The 24595-nt window shown below is 41.8% G+C and overlaps 1 long non-coding RNA gene across 1 annotated transcript in view; it reads right to left on the bottom strand.

The window, feature by feature from the left end:
- The window catches only part of LOC306962939, a 935443-nt gene that overhangs the window by 390989 nt on the left and 519859 nt on the right, over positions 1-24595 (bottom strand). Inside the window, exon 2 of the long non-coding RNA XR_013792876.1 lies at positions 6660-6731. This is a non-coding gene — a long non-coding RNA (uncharacterized lncRNA). The remainder of the gene's footprint in view (positions 1-6659; positions 6732-24595) is intronic.

Raw genomic sequence — 24595 nt, 5'->3', positions numbered from 1 at the left:
TCGTGATTATTATTTTTTCAATAATCGAGCAGCCCTAGGAGGGGCACTTTTATACTTCAAGTGCTGCCACCTGCTGGCTAAGATCTATACTGCCACATATAGTTAGCACCTATAGCCCTTTAACGTTGGTACATTGACTGTTCAGTCGTCTCCAGGCCTGCACTGATGGTAATAAACATCTCCTGCATGTCCTGGAGAGTTAATGGCTGCCAACCCCTGACATACAGACACATATGCTACTTTAAGTTTGATATTTGGTTGTGAAGCAGTTCTAGTATAACACGAGTTCCTGGTTTTTGCCGCGTTTTCATTCCTACATTAGGCCCGGCGGAGCGCAGACATGCTGAGGGTGAGATTATCACGGCTTTTATTGACCCTGAATATTGCACACATTTCCCACACGTCCTCGCCGCTCGCCGCTCTCTTGTTGGCGCGATGTCGACCGCTGTGGACCAGATGTTATTAAGATACCCCCACCCCTGCATCGCTCTGCACGGACAGCAGCGGAAAACAGGTCCGGGCCAGAGCGGAGGGGGTAATTGGACATTTAGATCCGTGGAGAAAGAATATTACTCCTCTCAAACTGCAGGCGAGGTGTGACCGAGTGTGGGGAAAACGGCGATGAATTTAACAAATACATATGGAGTGCACACACGGCGGGTTGAAGAGGCGCTGGAGTGCCCTTGTCCTGCTTTACACCTGCCTGAAATGTCTTATTACCTTTTCATTCCAAGGATCCATCTGGTCTCATTCCTCATTCGTACGGCTCAATAATTTCTAACGTGCATCCAATATTTAGACTTTCGAGACACAGGTTGAGGAAGTTCACACAAAAAAGGGAAAGAGAATAGAGAAGACGACGTCTGGGGAGGGACGGGAAACGGCATTCATCAATATAAAGCACAGCAGCTCCAGGTCAGCAGCTAAATGTTTTATTACTGTTCAAATGAGCCCAAGATGAAAGAACCAGTGGCTTTGTGCAGGTGGTGATGTCGATGTGGCGAGGTGCGTGAGAGATGGTGAGAGTCAGGACCCATCAGTGTTTCAGCGACATGTGAACCCCCACACGCTGCTGCCTGGAAGAGGCCGTTTTCCCACTGGACTTTCAGAGTTTTTCTTTGTTTCACCGTTTGATGTCTGCGTTATAAGCCCAATGCCCATCTCGACTGCGCATGCGTGGGTCAATCAGGCTCATAATCTCGGCCCAAACAAACCACTCACCATTGAAATGTGTGAGTGAGTTCAAGTAGCGGAGCGTGAACACTGAAATATATGAGCCATAACTTTGAACTGTAAGACTGACGGGCATTTGTTTAAATCTAAAACAAATGCCTCAAAGTCTAAAAAGACTCAAGTGACATAGGACCATAGTGAACAGGTGGACGACAGGATCTGGATCAGCCCGACACTGCAACTTTTAAAATCATTTAAAGCATAATACAGGGGTATTCTGCTTTTGTCAGTCCCATAGCACCAGTCTATATCACACTACAATGATGACAAACCTTCTGTTGGTCTGTAAATGCAGTAAATTAGAATAACTGCCTTGTATAAAATGTCTCTCTCAAAATGGCTGTAGTGAATGTCTTGAAATAGGCCTCTGTCTCTTTAAGAACCTCTGAGCCTTTAGACACGCCCCCTCCACACGCTGTCTGTGGCATCAGTGGGGAGTGGGTTCTGCTGAGGAGCAGTGGTTGGTTACTCGGCTGGTGACGAAAGCTCGGAGGCGTCTCCAGGAGGTGGGGGCGTTCCTAGGAGGACTCAGGCAAACCTATCCCTAAAATGGCCGCCATCAGAGTTTTTACAGATTACTCAGAAATACGTGAATGTGCCAAGGCAACACTTCAGCCATGTTTTTAATGAGGGAATGACAGAATAACATGATGGAAAGCTTGAAAAAGTTGATTTTGCATAATACCCCCCCTTTAAATGTATCTTGAAATCACAGGGAAAAGTTTTTAAACGGTGCTGATGTTAAATATTGTGGGTAAATTTCCGTCATTTTCTACATATGAACCTTCAGTTCTTTCTGTTTCTCCGTTCTCAGCCCTGGTGTAAAAATAGACTTTAAGCTAATATTGTAAAGAGCTCCACGACGACAAAAATACTTTAAAATCATCAACTTTCCAGAGGTTAAAATGGTTCCAAAGCAGAGTTTTCTTCGTTGCTTTACGCAAACTATCAATATTGTTTGGTAGCCAAAAGAAATTCCATTACCCATAATGCAACGGGCGAGGAGCAGCATTAGACATTAAAAGCAATTCAAAACAATTATGAATCTTAAAACCTAAGTAAAATTTGTATTAATACCTATTTATAAATACATAAATTGTTCAGAAAAACTAAACAAGAGAAAGTGCAAACTTGTGATATGATATTCCCTTATTCCACCTGCTGAAGGGGGAAGAGCTGAACCGTCCAATAGAAAGGACCTCCTGTGACGCTCTGAACTGAAGCGTGGCGTCCTCGGGCTCCTTCTGAAACGAGCAGATTGGTAAAAGGTCTAACGCCAAACCGGATGTGCGTCAGCGTCCGCCATGATAAGAAGCGTCCGAATTGGTCTGTCAGTTAGGAAGGAGTTAGGAAAAGGAGCCTCAGTGCTATTACCACAGTCTCCCACTGAAGGTGAGAGCAGGGTGACATACAGGGGGTGGGATGGGTCGCCCCGGATGTTGAGCAGCTTCCTGAGCCGCCTCCTTTCCGCCATTTCTTTGACAGCCTCCAAAAGCAGACCATGGCCTGATCCAGCCTCTTTAACAGGTGTATTCAGTCTGTTGGAGTCCCGCTCCCCAACATACCCCTCCATAAAAGATGGCACTTGCAGCTACAGAATGGTAAAACATCTGTACATGGTCCTACAGACGTTGAAGGACCACAGAACAGAAAGTCCGTTTTTTTTTCCAGATCAGATCAGCTGACGATCCGAACATCAAAGAGCAGGTTATTCCATCGGTGGATTTCTTCTTCTCGAGATAGCACGGGCGTCAGATGACAATGTCAGGAATCATCGGGCTCACGTTGTGGCTCGGGGAGCACGAGTCATTTTCACACGTGTCGCACATGTCACACTGTCAAGTCCAGATCATGACCCTCTGAGAGAAGGCTTCGTGCAGTGGTCACACTCCCCCATCAACAATTCAAGATCTTAGTGAAAAATGAATCCAAGAGACTGCAGAAGCTTTATGACACAGTGGCACAGCAAATTCTTTTTTTAATGAATACTTCAATTGCAGACTGAAATAAGATTAATAAAGATTAAAGGAAAAAACATTGGGTCGTCTCTTGATCGGGATGTCGGGGGTTCGAATCTGAGCTCTTGCCTCCAGTATCTGCGTACACTGGTGTTTGAATGGGTGAGTGATTCCTTTCTGTAAAGCACTTTGGGCCTGATATGAAGATAGAAAAGACCATTTACCTTTGGTTTGAGGTATTTCAGGTCCTAAAGGATAAATCCATCCTTCAGCATCCTTCTTATAGCTGCAAGAGTGCACACAATCTTTAAGCAGTCTATGTGTATAACAAAACAATGCAGATCGTCAGACATCCAGGGAGTTAAGGCAGATTTATAGAAACTTTCACAGATAGACTGGACAGCTTTTGTTTAGATAAAGCATCCAGGGTTTTCCGGAGTCAGAGGACGGGCCTGATTTGTGCTGCAGATTCCTGTTATGTCACGGTTAGGGTTACGTTAGCATCACATTAGCATTACTCATCCGTCCTTTGAAAGCTCATTCATAGTTACTCCTTGGAAAGCGGCTGTATCCGTGCGTGCGACACTGCGGGGGCGCGAGCGGTGCATCTGTGGATACGAACACGAGCCGCCCCGGGTCAAAAAGGCTCCAGCCAACAAGCTGTGTGCAAGAATGAGTCAGGCCATGAAAGCAGAGCGCGGGAGGGAGACGGCAGACAGAAACAGAAACAGAAACAGAAACAGAAGAGAGCTTTTGTTAGGACTGGGTAAGATTATTCTCTGTATCGAGGGAGTGAAAGCATTGTCTGTTTTCTACGTTTTGTGGAACTGACAATGAGACTGACATTGATGTTTGCCTGACCTAAAAACGGGCCACCATCTGGTTGGAACAAACTGTTCATCAACACCACGAGCCCAAGGACTGAGATGAACAGACTCCCTGAACATTTCCTCTTTTATTATTAGATTAAAAGCAATAGTGCAAAGGCTACAAATAAAAACTAATCAGAAACAGGTTAAATGAGGCTAAAATGTGAAATAGTACAAGATAACAAAGAGTGAAACTAAAGAAATAAATGATTGTATAACACTAAAACATGTAACTAGAATAGAAAATAAGACATATTAGTTTAAAGCTGAAAAGAAGGGTCTGGGGCCTGCTCTTAACCCCCGCCTTAACCAAGCGCATGAAGCAAGAGCGACAAAAACGTGCCGTAAAAACAACAATACCACAATAAAAAAGCGTTAAAAAAGTGGTGGAAATAGCAACGAAAAATGACAAAAAGACAACAACACAAAAAACAGACAAAAACTACGAAAACATGACAAAAAGTCATGCTCAGTTTTGTAGGTCTTAGCTTTCCAATGAGTTGTTGTAAGCTCCAGTCGAGAAGCTTTTAGATTTGGGTAAAGCTGGAGAAAATGCGCTTGGTTAAGGCTATGGTAAGAGGTTAAAATTCTCCCTTTTCCCTGCCCTTTTGATTTTTGAGCCCCTGCACGGCCCTGCTGCGTTTGCTCTAGATCCACATTCTCCGTCTATTATCTGTGGGAGAGTCAGCAGTTTTACACATGTGGACGCTCACATTAATGAGCTGGCTCCGTGTTTTTAAAACTATAGCCGTTTTGCGTAGACACAGCCATAATTCACACATGGATCGGCCACCGCAGAGTCGAGATCTTAACCCCACTGACTCTTTGGGATGAGCTGGAGAAGGACTTACGCAGTGGTCACGCTCTCCCATCATCGATACAACATCTCTGTGAGAAATTAACGCAACAAAATACTCGACCGTCAACCAACATGACAAAAAAATAATCACTTCAATTGCAGACTGAAATAAGATTAAATTAAAGGGGAAAAAGCAGGAAGGGGCTCTGAGGAGACGCTTGGAGGCACAGAGCTGTGTTTGTCCGTCATTACCCAGAGTGCTCTGGTGACGTCTGGAGGAGCTGAGGTGATGGATTCTCTGCTCTGACCGAGGCCTAAACAACACGAGACAAGGAAATACACTAAACTAAATGAGCTCCAGCGAACATGTCGAGTGTGACCGAAGCCTTTCACTGATCATCAGAGAAGACGCTCTTGGTTTATTATCATAATGAGGCCACGGTTTGTCCTTTTTGGAGTAAAAACCAGTGACGCCATCTGCACCTGAAAACCTCCTCACCGAGATCCGGCTCTGACACAACACTTCCATTTAGGCCATTCAGCGAAACTATCTTTATCCACAGAGGCTGCAGTAAACAGGGCGGTCTGTGTGGCCCAGAAACTCCCATTTACTGTAGATACTGTAACAGTACGGCGCTGGAAACACAGACAGAGACGCCTCTTAAAACACAAAATAATGGAAAAGGTGCTATAGGGACAGAGACTGCAGGTGAACAGGGGAAACGTATTTGGGACTCGCTGTGATATATTAATGAATTACTAATACTAATAGGTTGAGAATGCGGAAACAAAACACAGGCTAGTGGAGAACAGAAGGTCTAGATTTGACTACAGGAGCTGGCGCACAGTAATTAAAGACACAGAAACAGAAAATGGCGTTCGGTGCAGGTTCCATGTATTGAAGGAAGTGGATGACAGAATATTTACAACAGAAATAAAGGGAAAAACATATAGAAAAACCCAAAATATTTGCAACTGCAGTTTTAGATATTGGTTAAGTGCACTTTAAAGTTATTCGTTGAGTCGGAACTGATTGAACAAAACAGGCTTGAGTCCAAAACCTGATGCAACGAGCCACGAGGGTTCAGTGAGGGGTTCAAATAAATGTCTACAGTTATTGTTAGGAGAAGGAGGTGAGTGGGATACGCATCAGAGTTTGTGGAGTGTGTGGGGGACAGGCTGTGGCCAGACCTACCAGACCAGTAGGTTCTGTTGGATGTTAGGTGGACACAGTAGCTCCAGGTGTAGGTTCAAGCTCACCATCAGTAGTCTCCAAATAGAAACACCTGCAGTACAACAAACAGGACCAGTGAATAACCTGAAATTCAACTAAAGGGCTTCTTTAAAGGAACAGGCCACTGTGTTTCCATACTGAGATCTGAGCTTAGACGAGTTCATGTGTACCTGTCTGGTCTTCACGCGTGTCCTTTGTCACGTAAACACAGCACAGGCGGCGTTAGCATTTAGCCTCTCCTCCTCTATAGCTCCAAACCAGGTGAAGATAGAAGCTACCGAGCTCTTCCATGTTTTCACTATCTAAACATAGTTACGTGAAGTGTTGCACGATAAAGTATAAGTACACAAAATTAAACACTGTGGATTTTCTAAGCGGATAAAAAGGGGGAACTATATTGTAAGGCGTAGTAATACCAGGAGTAGTTCGACATCCGCGCAGTAATATCTTCACTTTACTGCGCAGACGCTGGAGTACTCCTGGTATTACTATTAATATTAGCCATATTATTAGCTTCTATCTTCACCTGGTTTGAAGCTATAGAGGAGAGGAGGCTAAATGCTAACGCCGTCTGTGCTGTGTTTACGTGACTGAGGACACGCGTGAAGACCAGACAGGTACACATGAACTCGTCTAAGCTCAGATCTCAGTATGAAAACACGGTGGCCTGATGCTCTAAGCTTAGCTTTACATAGTCATAAATTCCATGTGTACATGCCCTTAAATAATCACATTAATGCAAAAGTTACAAAAATAACCATCACGTGTTTGACAAACCAGTCAAAGTGCTTTATTAACCTCTTAACATGTTTTCTCCAAATTCTCTAAATCAGAGGCAAAAAACGAGAAGATGAGAATGTAAACGCAACAAAAAAACGCTAAAAAGTGACCAAAAAAAGCGACAAATGACAAAAACTCAGCAAAAAAGTGACAAAAGAGCAACAAAAAAGTGACAAAAATCCAGCAAAAAAAGACAAAAATCCAGAAAAAAAGACAAAATAAAAACAGCAAAAAATGACAAAAATCAAGCAAAAAAAAAGACAAAAATCCAGCAGAATAAAGACAAAAAACCCCAAAAAAAGACCAAAAAAAGACAAAAATCCAGCAGAATAAAGACAAAAACCCAGAAAAAAAAGACAAAAAAAAACAAAAATCCAGCAGAAAAAAAGACAATAACCCCACAAAAAAAGACAAAAAAAAACACCAAAAAAATGACTAAAATCCAGCAAAAAAAGTGACAAAAGAGCAGCAAAAAAGTCATAATAAAAAAGTGACAAAAACGCATAAGATTTGGTTTGGGCAGGGGGTAAGAGGTTAAAGTTGCATGACTTCAATAAACAATTCAATAATACTGTGTAAACACACTTAACCTCATAGATCACGTTCATAAATTGTGGGTAAAACAAGCAGACTTTACAATAAATGTGAGATGAACTAAAACTATCTGTATCAGCTACGATGCTAATGCTAATATGCTAATGCTAACGCTCGGCGCCGTTAGCTTAGCATGTAGCATCTCATTCATTACATTCACTACTCACCAGTTCCTCTGTTTAAACGAGTCACGATGGCGGCCCCGGACTCCCTGTGGCTCCGGAGGAAGAACTGAGAGTCACAATAATCACAACCGTGTAAATGAAGCGCAAGAGCGAATATTTGTAAATGTTTATGAGACACGGACCTGTCCACAGCTGTCAAAGCAGCAGGCTCAAACACTGCTCTGGTGCGCGGTTGGCTGAGCGCGATCACGTGACTGGGTGGTGTGAGAGGTCAAAGGGCACGCGCTACACCGGTGATTTAAAGGGACAGGCGTTTGTTTGTATTTAGTGGGACAGATTTCAACCTGGTTTACACAAATAAATATAGTGATGTCAATGTGAAACTTCTGTAGATTAATGACATAATATGAGGAAACATGTATTGTAAGTTTTCTGTGGTTTAAAGTGTGTCCCTAAAAATAGCCAAAATTGTCTCTTTTTTTTTCAGAGACTAAATCTAAAAAATGGATAGACCCTGTTTTTTTTTTAATAGATGTTAGTTTGTGAGATTTCTTCAGAGGGGATTGTGGATACATGGTTTAAATTTCGTTTTCGAAACAGCTGTTCATAAGTGAAAAAATCTGTAAAAAATATTATTTTTTGTGTGTGGTCAAAGTTCAATGAATCAGGCTGGGAATTAGATATAAAAAAATACCACTGAAAGTGAAGAGTCTGTAGGAGCGACTGAAGTGGTGAAGTTGTTGCATAAGTGGAACAAAATCCTAATTTAGAGAAAACCGGCCTGAAAGAACTTGTGCGCGGTACTTTTCTGCTGTATTTTGCCTGCGGAGGGGGAAAATAGAATTGTTTTGGGAAACACTTTTTTTATGTGCTATTTTCTGGTGGAATATGAACTTATTTACCACATAAATAATGTCAAGTGTAAACTGTGCCCATATGGATGTTTTCTCACAGCAGATTGTCACCATTGTCACATTATACAGAAACACAGGCTCTTAAGCTGGGACAATCTACTGAAGTTTCACCATATCTGTTCAGTTTACACAATTTTGCACAATTTAGCTCCACCCCCTATTTCCACATTCATCACTGTCCAGTCAAACCGAAGCACCAGAGGCACCACCAGAGGAGACTGCACAATCCCCTTGAGGAAATCTGCATTCAGTCAGACTGTTTTCTCCTTCACTGCCTCCCATCACTGGAACACAGTACCTCCATCAATAAGAGAGGCTCCATCTTATCAGTCTTTTAAATCGAGGGCCAAAAAATGGCTAGTTGAGACGCAAATCTGTGAACACTAAACTACTATTTGAGTGTGTGTATATAAGTTATGTGATTATCTTATTGTTATGTCTGCTACACTGTTCCATTTTATATTGTATTTTACTGTAGTATGTGATTTTTTAATTACTCTTTTTAGGTTGCCTTATGAGATCTGGCAGGGGGACTACCGGTGAAAACTAGCCTTTTGGCTAATTCGGGGAAAATTTACATTGTCTTAATGTTCATTAATGTACATTGTCCCACTTAAAAGTAAATAAATAAAAAACATTTAAAAAAAAGATTGTTCAGTAGAAGTGAAAAAACTCCAGTCGTAGCCAGCGCTAGCTCACCGTTAGCATTAGCCCGATGCTAACATGTAGCATCAGGTTAAAACTTTCTTTAATTATTCAAAAACTACTTTAACAAATGCTGAATTATGAATATAGTTTTCTACTAAATAAAGATACAAAGACATGGAGAGGAGCAAAGTGGTTCAACAGCCCATAAATACATGAATAACGGAGAATGCTAACATGATGCTACATGTTAGCTTTGTGCTAATGCTAACACTAGGTAGCGTCCCCTTCTATGACGAGACGGCATCTGTATTCATGGTATAACTCGATGTAAATGAGGGGTTAATATGATGACCTCATCACAAGACCAGTCAACTCGACACATTTTCTCCAGTTCAGCTTTACCCAAATCTAAACATTTTCTAGAATGGAGCTTACAGCCAATAGGCCAGGGTAACGCTCATTTGAAAGCTAAGTCCTACAGAGTGATACAAGATATTTTCTCACATTGTTATCACTTTTTTGTTGTGGGTTTGTTGGTTTTTTTGTAACATTTTTGTCGGGCCTGGTTTACGCCTAGTTTTCGTTGCTTTCAAGAAGCTTTTAGATTTGGGTAAAGCTGAACTGGAGATAATGTGCTCAGCCCAGGTGGGGGTTATAATCAGTTGTCATTCATGCCGTAGCACGAGGGACCAAACATCCTAAAATCAGCCTCGTACGGGGTCAGTTCAGTCTTTTTTTTCTTCCACTCTAAAACTAAAAACTATAATCAGTGCTTTCAGCTGCCGGGTCTGGCCTTGAATATATGAAAATCACACAGTAGAATAATGGTCGCCGATGCTTCCTCTGAATAAATAAGGCATGAGGCGGATCCTTGCGGAGCTGCGGTCACTGACAGCTGACGGACTCTCATTACAGCCTGCTGCCCACGTGCCCTCGAGCAACACACTCATCAAACACTGAGCATCCAGGAGATCTATCTGTCAGTCACTGCTGGAGGAGGAGGAGGAGGAGATGGACGTCCAGGGCTGAATAATTGACCTCTGGGGGTTTGAAAAGGGCTGTTATCAACACTTGTGCAGGAGAGTGACTCTGCAGGAGAGACTGGCCTTGTTTGGAACATCTGCAACATTAAAGCAGACATGAGAACTGTGGGTTTGTGGAGCTGCAGCTGTGTCTTCAAACAGTCTCTCTCTCAGACACTGCAGTCGATTTTAAAGGTTCTATCTGCGTCCTGATATTTAGGCATTAACTTTGAAAACCCACAAAAAGCTGCTCTGTTTGGGTTTGTTCAGCTGGTGTTTTTATATTGTGTATCATTCAGTGCAGACGAAACCACTTTAGTCTGTGTCGTTAACAAGAGAGAGGACTGGGCTTTATCACAGCAGCACTGAGAGCGTCCCTGATGCCTCACATTCATTTCCTGCTTTACATCGCGCTCTTCTTCCTTAAAGCAGAACTCAGTAACTTGTTCATCTTAATAAATCCTTCCCGTAGTCCCTCTGGGGGTAATACATGTGTTAATGGATTATTGGGGGGTCTTTTATCTCCCCCTGGTGTTTCTGGACACAAAACCACACTTGCAGCTTTCCCTGCATCGGGTCGGAGGCGCGATACACACTAATGGAATCACGAAGAAGGGGAAAGCTAACTGTGGGCTAGCACCACTTAAACAGTATTTACATCCACGTTTGAGTGAAACAAATGATCTCCATTGTGTAACTGGATGAACAATATCCCTCTGTGCCTTTGTCTTTTCTGTCAGAGCAGGATTTACTCTCACGGACAATTAAAAAGTATAAACACAACATGTTAAGACACCTGCAGTGGTGCTTATGGCCTCTAGGGGCGTGAGTTAGTACTGATTTAAGCATTACAGGCTCTCACAGCTCAAACTAAAAACTTTATTAACTCCATTGTGTTTACTTTCTATATATTTGAATTGGTGACAGTGCAGTACAGTGTTTTTTTTTTAACATGTAAATGTACCGGAGTTAGCCATGTAGGCTAATTTTCATCCGTAGTCCCCTGGCAGGTTGATGTCACAACAGATAGAATAGGACATACAACAGGCACAAACATACAGCAACAACACCATCACAAATACAAAAAGACAGTGAATGATGAATAACATATGGTTAAATATGTATGTCATTTATTGGCTATTTGCAGTTTGAAAAACCACATTGGAAAAAAATGTGCAAAGAGCTAAAAGTGCGATATGTAAAACACGTAAAAAGACGCAATATATAAAAAACAGAACAAACAAACAATGCCACATTAAAAGCCTAAGGGCAAAATACTGTACAATAAAAGTCCACACAGATAAATGTAATAGAAGTGCCTTGTTTAAAGTGCCTTGTTTAAAGTGATCACAGCTTGAGGAAAGAAACTGTTCATATGTCGATCAGTAAAACATATGATGGAGCGATACCTTCTCCCAGAAGGCAGCATCTCAAAAAAGGCCTTAGCGGGGTGGCCTGAGGCGTCATTTACAGGTTGTAAAGCTCGATTCAGTAGTCGAGCTTTGTATGTGGCCTCCAGGAGCGGCAAAGTGCAGCCAGTGGTCCTGAGGCTGAGAGAACCACTTTGTTCAGAGCCTTCTTCTCTTTCAGAGTGAGACCAAACCACACTGTAATACAACTGGTTAGGACACTCTCAATTACACAATAATAAAAGTTCAAAAGAATCCTAGTATTTTGGGTAAACTCTCTGCGTAAAAAGAAGAGGTGCTGTCTCGCTTTGTTAGCAGAGTTCATCGTATGTGAGCTCCAGTTCAAGTCATGAGAAAGAGTCACATCCAAGAATTTACATTTCTCAACAATCTGCACATCAGAATCTTGGATAATAACAGGCAACTGATTCCTATTGTGACAAACATCAATAACAAGTTCACATGTTTTTGAAGTGTTCAAAAGCAGGTTGTTTTCTCTACTCCACTGAACAACATTATCCACCTCCTCACAATAATGAGATTCATCATTTGAACTGATCAGCCCAATGATGGTCGTATCGTCAGCATATTTGATTATCACATTTTTATCATGAGATGCAACAAAACACCACAATCCTCCACACAGCAAGACATGTATCAGTGATTGGTGACTCTAGACCATGTTGTGGTCACATGACTGATTGTCCACAAGCCACTTCTTCACAGAATCGTGAGCCAAACAATGTTCGAGAGAAAGAGATGTAGAGCAGTCGGCCCCGCTGTGGCGCGGGTCGGAACTCGCTCAGCCGTAATTGCAGAAACACGACCAAAACAAAAGCACATTTTCACCCCCCTCTACCGCGACCCGTCCCGGCCACAGTTTCTGGTAGGAAGAAACATGTTCGAAAACTGTGATTTTCAGTCGTACGTTCGTCAGGCCAAACGCTGGGACAATTAGACCTGTCCTCCAGATGTTTAAACTCTATTAATCATCTCCACACTTTCACAGGTCATTAAACATCTGTAAACATTTGTCTAGACCGATAAGAACTGATAATACACGACTTATATCCAACTGCAAACAAAAGACGACCTGTAAATGACTTGTTTTATTATTACTTTCTCTTCAAGGGCCCAGTATCCGGCACTATTTCTACTTTACACAACAACAAACAGCAGCTCAGGACCTTTAACTATAACAAACTTCTCCACCGTCATAAAGAAAACCCAGAGACAGGTTAATGAAGTGGAGGATTGAACGTATCTCAAATGAGAAACGTATTGACGCTGAAGGAAAATGAATGTGGGGCTTTTTATTGTATCTTCCGAACAGAGTCATCAGTTTCCCGAAGCCGCTCCATTAAAAATACACGTCGCCATCAGGACTTGCACTGTGATATCGTTATGCACAGAAGAGTCGTTATCGTGAGCCCGACCTGAGGCGAACCTTTCACCGACCAAAACAAATCACGCTAAGGCGAGACACTGCAGGTGAATAGGAAAACATTTATATTTACAGATATCAATTTGAAGCTTTTGCTGTAGATCACTGGCATAAATGTAAGAAAAAAATAAAAATGCCCCAAATTGTCTATCTTTTCGGCAATGAAGTCTGAATAATGGATAGAGCTACATTCAAATTTATGGTTTCATTTTATTGATGAATGAGTTACCAAGACTTTCTCAGAGGGGATTTTGGATTTCTTGTTTAGTTTTAAAAGAAGCTGTTTTTTTAGAGGAAAAAAATGTAAAAAATTCATTTTCGCCTTATTTTTTTGACATTCAAAACTCAATAAATGGGGCTTAGGGGTTAGATAATAAAAAATCCCTCGGAAAAAATGTTCCAAATATTGTTCAGTCCAAGGCTGGAAAATTTGAAGTCTTTAGGTCCGACTGACGTGGACATAGTGTCGCCACAATGACAGAAAAATGTGTTTGGAGAAAAAGGCCCTTGAAATTTTTTTTCCATGATTTTATTGTTGGGTTTTCAACTCATTTTTGTAACTTTTTTTGTCATTTTTTGTCAAATTTTTGTCATTTCTTTGGTCAAATTTTTAATCAAATTTTTGTCCTTTTTTCCGTCAATTTCTTGTGACATTTTTGCCACTTTTTCATCAATTTTTCGTCAGTCATTTTTTTTGTTTTTTTTTTGTCATATTTTCTTAATTTTTTGTCCCATTTTTGTCATTTTTTTGTCATATTTTTGTATTTTTTCGTCCATTTTTTGTCAATTTCTTGTGACATTTTTGCCACTTTTTCATCAATTTTTCGTCACTTTTTTTGTCACATTTTTGTCATTTTTTTTGTTATTTTTTTGTCATATTTTCTTAATTTTTTGTCCCATTTTTGTCATTTTTTTGTCATATTTTTGTATTTTTTCGTCCATTTTTTGTCCATTTCTTGTGACATTTTTGCCACTTTTTCATCCATTTTTCGTCACTTTTTCGCCAATGTTTTCTCGCTTTTTTGTCACATTTCATTGTTTTCGTCTCAGTTTTGTTGCTATTTTCTCACCTTTTTTCCAGAAGCTTTTGGACTGGGGTAAAGCCAAACTGGAGAAAATGTGCTCGGTTCAGGTGGGAGTTAAGGGGTTAAACATGTTATTGTGAAGAGTTGGTATATTTTCTGTTTCCGGGTGAAAGCTTATATGTTCAGAGACCAATTTGGCCCAAAACCTGAAAACTGAAAAAAATTGAGTTTTGCCTGCAGTGTCTCCCCTTATTTTATAATGGGGTTATACGTGTCGAGGGCCGATACGATTCCGGAAATTTGGAATGTGAAAGCGGACGAGCCCGTGCTGCTGCTGCTGCTGCTGGGGCACAAGAGGGAAAAGTCATCAGAGGAACTGTCGCTGTGGGAAAAACGAACCTGAGACCTTCTCGACGCTGGAGTAAAACGTGGCCTCCGTGTCTCCTCATGGACAGAACTCTTCTCCACATAATGTTCCCGTATGTCGGAGCGATGGCCGGTCTAAATGGCCGTTTTCTGCTGAGGTGGGACTTCCTGGTGAACAGGTATTGATTGTTCATTAGTTTCATGGTTCGCTGCATCATCGACATCATCTCCACAACTGCTTTGGAGCGACAAACTTTCTTCCACGGAGATGATCATATTCATACGTCAGCTGCATCCGGCTGCGAGTGATCATTTAAAACAAGCATCAACATTTTAAAAGAGACGGTGAGAGGGAAAACAATTATATTCTGCTTAGACTCGGCTTTTCAACCCCTTAACCCTCGCCTTAACTGAACACATTTTCTCTGCGCGATGTTTAACCTCTTAACTCCCGCCATTTTCTCCATGTTCAGCTTTACCCAAATCCTGTAGGCCAGTGTAGCACCTCATTTGAAAGCTAAGACCTACAAAACTAAATTGATCTTTTTCCAATTTTTGTCAAATTTTCGTGACTTTTTTGTCAGTTTTTCGATTTTTTTTGTCAATTTTTTTGTCACTTTTTTGTCACTTATTCGTCAAATTATTCACATTTTTTTTGTCAAATTCTCATCACTTTTGTGTCCATTTTTTTGTCACTTTTTTGTCACTTATTCGTCAAATTATTCACATTTTTTTGGTCAAATTCTTATCACTTTTTTGTCCATTTTTCCCTCAATTTTTCGTCAAATATTTCTCACTTTTTTGTAAATTTTAGTCATTTCTTTGTACATTTTTTGTAAATTTTTTCTCACTTTTTCGTCAATTTTTTCTCACTTTTTTCACATTTTCATCCTTGTTTTCGTCTCAGTTTTGTTGCTATTTTCACACCTTTTTTCCAGAAGCTTTAGTTTAGTTTAGTTTAGTTTAGTTTAGTTTAGTTTAGTTTAGTTTAGTTTAGTTTAGTTTAGTTTAGTTTAGTTTAATTTTATTTGAGCTAACTTTTTCTGATTTACAAATACACATTAACCAGTCACAGTCACTTTTGGATTGGGGTAAAGCTGGAGAAAATGTGTTCGGTTCAGGCGGGAGTTAAGAGGTTAATGAAGCTGAAAGAAATAAAGCTGTCCCTCCGCACAGCGTGAGGCGCCCGGGGCGTTGGACTCGCATGTGCAAACACACCAAATGAAAAGCATTGAATTGATCAGAAACCATTGGCTGTAGAGAAGGTGCAGATTGTGCAGTAGTTCTCAGTAAACAGGATCTGGAGCAGCAGGATTCCTGGAGCGGCGGAATCGATGAAAGTTTGTGAAATGGTCTCCTTGGATTTTGAACTGGAGCAGCGATGACAGAAGGAAACACGAGGCTTTACGACGACCAGCGCTGATGCTCTTCATTCATGAGGAGGTAAACGCTGCAGTGGCACTCACACACGTCGTGAACAGACTTTTCTCATGTGTTTAAACTAACAAAAGCAGCCGCTCAAATCAGCTGCTTGTACAACCATGGACATGAAAGTGTTAATCAGCCTTAACCTCTTAACTCCCGCCTGAACCGAGAGGATCTTTTTCCTCACGTCATCACATTTTTTTTCCATCATTTTTTTGTTGGGTATTCAACTCATTTTTGTAACTTTTTTGTCTTTTTTTTTGTGTCATTTTTTGACACATTTTTGTCATTTTTTTTGCCAGACCCTCTTCTGTAAAGAAGCGGAATCTAGTTGGCGAGACTAATACTTTAGCTCATGCATTAAATGCCTTATTTTTACACGAAAACACTGACAGAAAACTTGCTTCATACTTGAGTCAGTAATATTGGTGTCTTCATGTGTATTTGTTTATATTCCCTGCTGTGTCTCGCCTTAATGTGTGGGGCAGCTGCGTTTCATCTGTAGGAATATTATACTTATGCTGTGTTATTCTGTATCTGAGCAGTAAAGGAACTGGATTAGCAACAACGGAGCAAACACAACACTTCAGATTGGTTTTGTGACCCAGGATGACGCTGTAGCTCGACTCGGAGAAGTGGATTCTTCATGACGTGCCTCCTTGAAGATGTCCTCGTGTTAAACTCACATAAAGAACCTTCCCCCGCTGGTCCGCTCCATCAGCCGCAGACTCCATCAGCCTCCTCGCCCTGTTCTTCAGAGCCCGGGTTTATCAGCGGCTCACAGAAAGTAAGACATCACAGCACGCCCTTCAAATTCGCACCACTAATATGATTAAAAGCCAACCCCCTCTTCTTCTTCTTCTTCTCTGGCTGCATGTATGAGCAGCACTGGTCCCGGGCCAGCCTCTGCCTCTCACTGCGAGCCCTGGAGAACGGCTGAAAGTGAGCTGCTAAATCTGGGCACGTTTCCCTGGAACCTCCGCCAAGTCTTCAGCAACTCCTGCTACGAGCTGAGCGCTGGAGAGTCCTGCATGTACATGAGTCTGATTCTGAATATCAGTCTGGAGGAGAGACGCTTTAACCCAGCGCATTCTCTCCAGCTCGGATTTACCCAAAACTAAAGGTCCCAGCCTTTAGGCCAGAGGAACGCCTCATGTGAAGACAGAATAGACAAAATGAAATCCTAAAAAAAAAAAAAAATAGCAACAAAAGTTAGACAAAAACTAAAGCGGGGTTTTGTAGGTCTTAGCTTTCAAATGAAGCATTACACTAAAGCCGAACTGGAGGAAATGCACCTAGTGGGGGTTAGGAAACACGGGCGCTGAAGTAACAACAAATGAACTGACTTTTAAACACACCATTTTTTTAAATTAAAATGCTCAAAAATCTGTACATTCTATTACAAAAATATTGATGCTGTCCAACAAACAAAATACTTAAAGAGGGGGTATTATGCTTTTTTCAGTCACTTTATCACACTACAATGATGACCAAACCTTCTGCTGGTCTGTAAATGCAGTAAATTAGAATAACTGCCTTGTATAAAATGTCTCTCTCAAAATGGCTGTAGTGAATGTCTTGAAATAGGCCTCTGTCTCTTTAAGAACCTCCGAGCCTTTAGACACGCCCCCTCCACACGCTGTCTGTGGCATCAGTGGGGAGGGGGTTCTGCTGAGGAGCAGTGGTTGGTTACTCGGCTGGTGACGAAAGCTCGGAGGCGTCTCCAGGAGGTGGGGGCGTTCCTAGGAGGACTCAGGCAAACCTATCCCTAAAATGGCCGCCATCAGAGTTTTTACAGATTACTCAAAAATACGTGAATGTGCCAAGGCAACACTTCAGGCGTGTTTTTAATGAGGGAGTGACATAATAACATGATGGAAAGCTTGAAAAAGTCCATTTTGCATAAGACCCCCCTTTAATTGCAATTTATCTCATGAATGTCATCGTTAACTCGCAATTAATCGCAGTTTTATCTTTTCTAAATGTCCCTTGAATCATCATTTTAATACTCTAATATCTGGTTCTTCAAATGAAGCTTATGCGCAAACTCAACCTGGAAGACCTACCAGCTGCATTCATGCATCACCTCATCACCGGCAGCTCACTCCAATCATCCAATCACGGACCCCGCTCAAGCCGCACCTTCGCGACAGCCAATCACCGCAGCTGCTCATCCCCTCACCAGCCGCTCATGGCTCAGGATCCCCTTTTTAAGCTCCCTGGTCAATCACTCAGCCGTCTGCCAGCCGTGCTGCGACCCTCCTCCACCCCTTTCTCCGCCTGGCTCCTCCTCGGCTCCGCTCATCAAGTGGCCAACCCAGAGCTGCGTCCGAAACGAGCAGATTGCTAAGAGTTCTTACGCCAAACCGGATGTGTGTCAGCGTCCGTCATGACAAGACGCTTCCGAATTGGTCTGTCAGTTAGGAAGGAGTTAGGAAAAGGAGCCTCGATGCTAACTATCATAGCCACTTTAGCATAGGGACCTCTGATGCTAACTATCATAGCCACTTTAGCATAGGGACCTCTGGTGCTAACTATCATAGCCACTTTAGCATAGGGACCTCTGGTGCTAACTATCATAGCCACTTTAGCATAGGGACCTCTGATGCTAACTATCATAGCCACTTTAGCATAGTGACCTCTGATGCTAACTATCATAGCCACTTTAGCATAGGGACCTCTGGTGCTAACTATCATAGCCACTTTAGCATAGGGACCTCTGATGCTAACTATCATAGCCACTTTAGCATAGGGACCTCTGATGCTAACTAACCGGTGATTAGGAGCTATGTGCCATCCCATAAGCCACTGCGCCAAACCCCCCCACCCCCCTCGCCCCCGCCCTCGAGTGATTCATGCGCAACCACTGTTGATTGACAGGAGCACATTTAATAATAAAAATAATAATTAAAAAAAAAATAAGATTCTGCACAAGCCAAACTTTATAAAAGTGATAAATCCATGTTGTCGTCCCCACAGCTCAGTCACATGTCAGTGTTAAAGAGGAAACTCAGGAAACTGATTAAATGCTTTTGTTTTCATTTAGTAGAAACTTAAGCCACATGGATCATTTGCTGCTGTCGCTTTATGAAACAGCTGCTGAAATAAAATAACACTAAAGGGAAACGTTTGGATCATTTGGATTTATTTTTCTCCTTAAATGTCTTTGTTTGGACACTTTGTTGTTGTTGGACACTAGGGGGCGACATGCACTTTTGTTTGGCCTGCACTCCACCAGTAACTTTAAAGAAGAAGAAAAACAGCTGTTGGTGATGTCACTTCCCTTTCCCCTGTTTAAGGACGGACGGATTGTTCAAAATGCAGCTGAAGGTCTAGTTCCCTAACTGCACAGATCTAACAGTCGACCCATGAAAGGTTAAGGAGTTAGTTGCTGGTGTTAGAGCTTAGAGGATATGATTTGATGGTTTCAGACGCAGCCCAGGTCTCTTCCACCACCACCAGGGTCCAGGCTCCCTATATATAAAACACAATATCCAGTACAACTTCCCATAGTCCCGTTCCGCCCCCCTCCTCCAAAATACGTAGGAGCTGTCGCCACTGGAGAAGATCCGGAGATCACTCAAGGATGAGCTCTGTATTCTGGACAATACTAAAAATATAAATGTTTTTGCTTTCTATTTCTCTTTCAGTCTGATCATTGGAAGTTCCACTATAAGTCCCGTTTGGAAGCCCCGCTCTGACTGTTTCCTTCTCACCGCTGAACAGTTAATGTGACTTTGTAAACAAACAAACAGGTCATGTATGATGTTTCTCACACTTTGCTGCATGATCGACCCTCCTTTATGCTCCACACGGCTGTTTACCTCCCCCTCTCCCCCCCCTCCCCCTCCCCCCCTCGCTCCTATAGTGAGACTGATGGCTCTGGTGAGACGGGGATTACTTCTCCATGATGCCGGGGTAAAATTAATCATCCTGCCACCGCTCTGACGTCTAAGTCCTGCCCCCCCCCCCTATCCCCCCCTCCCCCTCCCCTCCTGCAGGTGAGGCTTTATATTCAAAACACGACTATTTACACTTACCACATTAGCATCCAAATGAACCGGTGTGTTTCCCCGGAGCTGCCGGCGGCGTGCGGGCTCCTGAATGTGGGGGTGATTAGAGCCACAGCGGTTTTACCCAAAATGAAATCAATCACAAACAGAAGGAAACGTAATAAGTCTCCGGCGAGAGCCCGAGGAGAGCCGTGTGTTTTCATAACGCGGCGGAAAAAGAAACCGCGGTGAAATGATGAATATTTAAAACCAGCGGGGGGAAATATGGAGCAAAACGGGGGGATTTTCTCGTCGCAAAAAACCTTTTCCCAAATATTGGCAGAATCTGCAAACGCACTGGAATATGAGGAGAGACATTACAATATAGTAGTGGAAGAGCTTGGTCGCTTCTAACTTCACCCCCATTTGGTCCCATAGAGGAGAGGAGGCTACATGCTAACAACAGGTAGGAACATGTCTCAGTATGTAAAAACAATGGCCTACTGTGTTCCTTTAAAAACATCATGTCGGGGGTCTACAGTTCAGGTTAGGGATGAATCGATGCACTTGGGTCTCCTCCAGTATTTAAGCTCAAATCCATTGTTAGCAGCTAAAGGCCAACATCATGATGCTATGCTAGCTCTTTGTTGCTCTCTGTTGTTGTTCTCTCCTCTTTGCCATTGTCGTCACTTTTTATTTCCCTTATGTACTTTTGCCATTTTTTAATTACTTTTCTGCTGGATTTTTGTCATTTTTTTTCTGGATTTTGGACACTTTTTTTCTGGATTTTTGTCACTTTTTCTGTTGGATTTTGGTCATTTTTTGCTGGATTTTTGTAATTTTTTTGTTGGATTTTTGTCATTTTTTGCTGGATTTTTGTCATTTTTTTGCTGAATTTTTGTAATTTTTTTGTTGGATTTTTGTCATTTTTTTCTGGATTTTTGTCATTTTTTTGCTGAATTTTTGTAATTTTTTTGTTGGATTTTTGTCATTTTTGTCTGGATTTTTGTCATCTTTTTTGCTGGATTTTTGTCATTTTTTTGTTGGATTTTTGTCATTTTTTGCTGGATTTTTGTCATTTTTTTGCTGAATTTTTGTCATTTTTTTGCTGGATTTTTGTCATTTTTTTCTGGATTTTTGTCACTTTTTTCTGGATTTTTGTCATTTTTGTCGCTGTTTTTGGTCACTTTTTAGCGCTTTTTTGTTGTGTTTACATCCTCATTTTCATTTTTTTTCTTTTTTATGGCTGTTTTGAAGAAGCCTTTAGATTTGGAGAATTTGGAGAACAGGAGAGAACATGTTCAGGTGGGAGTTAAGAGGTTAAGTTATAGTTTATTAGTGAGCTCCTAGTAGTGGAAGAGCTTGGTCGCTTCTAACTTCACCCCCATTTGGTCCCATAGAGGAGAGGAGGCTAAACGCTAACAACAGACCAGACAGGTACACATCAACTCGTCTAAGCTCAGGTAAGAACATATCTCAGTATGTTCACCTCTGTATCTGGGAAAGGAAGAGCAGTGGTGGATTACATTATCACAACTCATGAATGCCTGTACGACTCCTGTCATTTACAGGTTTATAGTCCAAACGAGCTTCTAGACAGGAATGTGTCTTTTTTTGATTCATTGGACTATCGTTGTGAAATGCCTGATCACTCTATGTTAGTTTGAACTTTCAAAGGAAGGCAAAACCCTGTGGTATCAAGTGATGAACAGCCCAAACAGTACAAACAGATGAATACAAGAAATCTACCCCATCATTTTTTTTTCAAATGACAGGTTTCAGTCTGCAGTCTCAGGATTTGTACACAAATTGACTCTTGTTAACCATGAACGTTTGATGAATGAGGTTCATGGAGATTTCTGTCAATTTGTGCATGATTTTGGTAAATCTCACGGCATCACTAAGTGCTCTACTGGAAAACAAAATAAAACAACAAACCAACCTTGCTGGAACAAGGAACTATCTACAATGTGGACAGATGTGAGACTGGCTGAGAAAAAATATCTCCTGTGCAATAGCATGAATAAACAACAGTTAAAAGATGATTTTAAAAATAAACAACACCAGTTTGATAAAAGACTCAGAGCAAACCAGAGAAGATATCAAAGAACATAATCAAACTCATAACCCCCAAACATTTTGGAGTCTGATAAATAAACTTGGCCCACGGAAAGTGAAAGAAATACCGTTAGAAGTGATTTTGGAGGATGGATCCTTATGTTTTGATGTTGAAATGGTGTTAAAGAAGTGGGAATCTGAATGTATTTACAAAATGACTCGGGTAGTTCTGTGTCCCCTGAGTGGGATGATTTTTATTTTGAAATAATATCTGCGCTAAAAGACCAAATGGAACTCTCTGCAAAGTTTTCATCTAATCCATATTTAAATTTTGACATTACAGAAAGTGAAGTCAAAGGGGCAATAGATAAACTCAAAGTTAAGAAAGCGACTGGATTTGACAACTTGTCCAATGAATTGCTCAAACAGCCTGGTTTGTTCCCAGTGCTTTATAATTTGCTGTTTACTTGCTTTGAGCAGGGCTTGGTCCCCTCAGACTGGCATAAATCTGTCATCAAACCTATTCCAAAGTCACGGAGTTCAGACCCCCGAGTGCCGATGAACTACAGAGGAATAAGTCTCCTTAGTTGTGTATACAAATTGTATACCAGTATTCTTAATGAGAGGTTGACTTGCTGCTGGAATCCCTTAACCTACTGGCCGACGAACAGAACGGGTTTAGAAAGAAAAGAGCCTGTATAGATCACATTTATTCTCTTATCACCACAGCAAATGGTAGAAAACAAGAGGGAAAGTCGACCTTTGCTTGTTTCATAGACTTTCAGAAAGCTTATGACTCAGTTAAGGCTATTTATAAAAATCCAACTTCTTGTGTTCAAGTAAATGACCACTGAACTGACTGGTTCCCGACACCTTATGGCGTGAAACAGGGTGATGTTCTGTCTCCCACATTATTTGCCATATACATGAATGATTTAGTAAATGAAGTTAAAGAGGCAGATGTGGGCATTAATGTGGGAGACTTGAAACTTTGTATTCTGTTGTTTGCAGACGACATTGTACTATTAGCCGAAAAGGAATCCGATCTTCAGAAAATGTTGAATATTGTTCATGCTTGGTGCAACAAAATGAGACTGATGATAAATTGTGATAAAACTCAAGTTATGCATTTTAGAACACGTACCCATGCATTATCTGACGCTAAACTCTGTTTTGGCACTACAGTTCTTTCTTTTACTAAAAAGTACAAATATCTTGGATTTAATGTAGATGAACATCTCACATTTGACGAAGGGATCAAATCACTGAATCTGCAGGTCGAGCTCTCGGCGCTGTTATAAATAAAGTGAAGGCGTGTCGTGATCTTGGTTATAAGACCGACACTGAGCTGTACAGATCTTGTGTTTGTCCTGTGTTGGATTATGGTGCTGGGTCTGGGGTTACTGTAAACAAACCCACAGTGAAAAAGTTCAATGCAGACAGAGCTCTGAGGTACTTTCTAGACGTTCACAGAAACAGCCCTAAGCTCGCTCTGTACGGGTACCACGAGCTGGGAACCATGTGAAGTGAGGCATGTTTGTGACATGGTTATGGAACAGGTTTATCAATATGTCTGACACAAGACTGTCCACACACATCTTTAAATGGGACCTGTCCCATAGATATATTTGGAGTGAGCAGATGGAGAACATTTGGCATCTGCACAGTAAAGTGAAGATTACAGCGCGGATTTCGAACTACTCCTGGTATTATTACGCCTTACAATATAGTTCCCCCTTTTATCCGCTTAGAAAATCCACATTGTTTAATTTTGTGTAATTATACTTTGTAGTGGAACACTTCACGTAACCATATTTAAATAGGGAAAACGTGGAAGAGCTTGGTAGCTTCTATCTTGACCAGTTTTGGAGCTATAGAGGAGAGAGGGAGAGGCTAAATGCTAACGCCGTCTGCGCTGTGTTTACGTGACTGAAGGCACAGGGGAAGATCAGACAGGTCCTAAAGAACTCGTCAAAGCTAAGGTAAGAACATATCTCAGTATGGAAAAACGGTGGCCTATTCCATTAACACATCTCTGCAGCAGCTGTGGTCCCAACACGCCTCAAAGCAACGACCATCATTCCGGTGCCAAAGAAGTCCCCGCCCTCCTGCTTTAACGACGGCTCATCAGTCCAACTGAAGATGCCATCTCCACTGCGCTTCATACAGCCCTCACTCACCTGCTCCACCTGGGGGTCCACACATCACTGTGCAACTGGCTGCTGGACACAGGCTGTACGTGTCCTCCAGAACCATCACACTGAACAAATAAAAAATCTTGAATAAAAAGTTGATTTAGCTGAATGATTTATTTATATTCTTCACAATCCCCAGCGTTTGGTGAATCACTGGACGCTCTCGAAGTCCTTTCACCAACACCGTCGATATGAACAGTCCAGAAAGGACAGGACCTGAAACCAGTTCCATCTAAATGCAAAACAAACCGTAATAAGTCGTCGCTCGAGCTGAAACGGTGAGAAACAAAGGACTTTAAAGAGCAGAAAGTGGAGCCTGTCCTGGCTCTGGCGGACAGATCTGAACCCGGCCTGGTCGCGCTGCCCTTTTCTGTCCGTCTAAATCGGCTTGATCCGTCTCCTGCGGGCCCCGGGCACAAAATGGCCGCCTCTTTTACGGCCGCACTGTCAGACACTTCCTGTTTGAGGCGGACAAGGTCAAAGGCCGCGGCGCGTCCAATCGATG

This window comes from Gobius niger, assembly GCF_951799975.1.
Source record: "Gobius niger genome assembly, chromosome: 5".
Classification (NCBI taxonomy): domain Eukaryota; kingdom Metazoa; phylum Chordata; class Actinopteri; order Gobiiformes; family Gobiidae; genus Gobius; species Gobius niger.
Note: the sequence above shows the minus strand (reverse complement) of the source record. Positions and strands in the feature narration are given on the sequence as shown.